Source organism: Gavialis gangeticus, unplaced genomic scaffold (assembly GCF_001723915.1).
Source record: "Gavialis gangeticus isolate Ggan-Ray unplaced genomic scaffold, GavGan_comp1, whole genome shotgun sequence".
NCBI classification, from domain to species: domain Eukaryota; kingdom Metazoa; phylum Chordata; order Crocodylia; family Gavialidae; genus Gavialis; species Gavialis gangeticus.
In genome coordinates, this window is record NW_017729015.1 from 7,779,648 (window position 1) to 7,781,410 (window position 1,763).

Genomic DNA, 1,763 nt, shown 5'->3' on the forward strand with positions numbered 1-1,763 from the left:
ATTTGTTGGGCCTGATTTAAAGCCAGATGTGAAGTTCTGAAATGGTCCATCCTGTCTTTAAAACCATCTCTGTTGATTTGGGCATTTTCTATTTTTTATATATGGATGGTTTGATACTGATTCATTTTACCGATATAGTTTTTAAGAAGCCAGTGCTGTATACCATCAGAAATAAGCTACAGGTTTAAACAGACAAGGGTCTGATCCAATTTAGGGTCAAATCTTCATGAAAAAAACTAAATGGCCCATTAGGGTAGCATGGTTAAGGAACCTCTGTTTCTACAGCTTATGGCACAGGAGGGAGTAATGTGGTCAGTGATCAGACTTCCAAACCCAAATTTACAGCTGAATTCAGCCATCAGTGCGAGTCTACAGGGAGGCTGCAACTCTAGACTCGTAGCAAGATGCCTTAGCCGCTTTACTGCTGCACCCCCTACTGCATCCCCCAGCCAAGATAGCAATTCCTGAATTGCAATGTAAAAACTGCTAACCTGACAAGTCCCACCATCTTTATCCACTCCTTGCCTTGCCAAAATTCCCCTTTAAGTAACAGTCTGTCTACGCTGCACTGCCAAGGTGTGACTGCAACCTGTGCAAGCATTCCTAAGGGAGCTTCAGTAGGGATGAAATGCAGACTCAGTGGCAGGGGGCTTCAGGTCTGTTGAATAACACATGATTGAGGTCAGGTGAATTAAAATGTGTTCTAAAATGTGTTCTGGAAGTGCTTGATAGTTATGCACATGTAGACAAAATATGCAAGTGCTTCTAGTAGGTGTAAAATGGAAGCTATGCTAAGCTAAATATTATGAACTCGCATAAGTTTGGGTGTTCATAGCAAAAAGTACAGCTAAACTTTAAGCTTGTGGGAAATGGCAGTTGCCATTGTGTGGCCCATTTAACCCTTATGGATGTTGTGAATATTCTGCAAAGTAAAGATAAGCAGGAGGCCGTCACTCAAATGGTGTAGAAACAGGCAGCTGCCGGAACAAAGAACTGCCAAATTGTTTCTAGGAATCGCATGAGAAATAAACATGGTACAAAAGCGATTGGATAATTTGTAGAACACAAAGGGGCCTAATTGGCTCACAAGGAGCTTTGTATATAAGAAAAAGTATATGCATGCATGGGGGAGGAATAACCCCAACAAAGAAATACCCCTAGGCAGCTGCATCATGGAGCACTACACATCCTCCTTTCTCCAAAGCAAGCAGAGCCACAGACATCATAGCTAAAGCAGCCTATCTGCATGCCAGGATCAAATAACTGACCATTACCCTGTTCTGCTCTATCTGATCTATCATAACGCTGTAATTAAAAAGCACTAATGCATTGCCCTAAAATTCTATTAAGCTTGTCAATTGGGCATGGTCTATGTGCTTCACTTAATAGTCCTCAAAGGTTTTCTCCGATTCCAGGTGGGCTCGCACAGCAGAAACAGAAGCACATGCTGATACATTGGTCCCTGTCTGCCTAAACCAGCCAGATTAAAGCCAGCTCTGGTATACCACTGTGGGCTGCAGCTGCAATCCCCAGATGCACAGCAGCCACAGCTTTCATAGCAGCAATAAACCTGGCTGAGGGGTATGGGCAGCAGAATTTTATTCTAAATGCATAGCAGCTGCCTCCAGGGTGCACAGGGCCGCACAACTTTGGTACAGAAATCTTTCCCTTAAAACACAAAGGAGTTATTTACTGCCTGACTAAATAGAACATATCACCTCTAGTTAAGTCTGTAAATTACATTAGTCTGCTGTTCTGGCTTT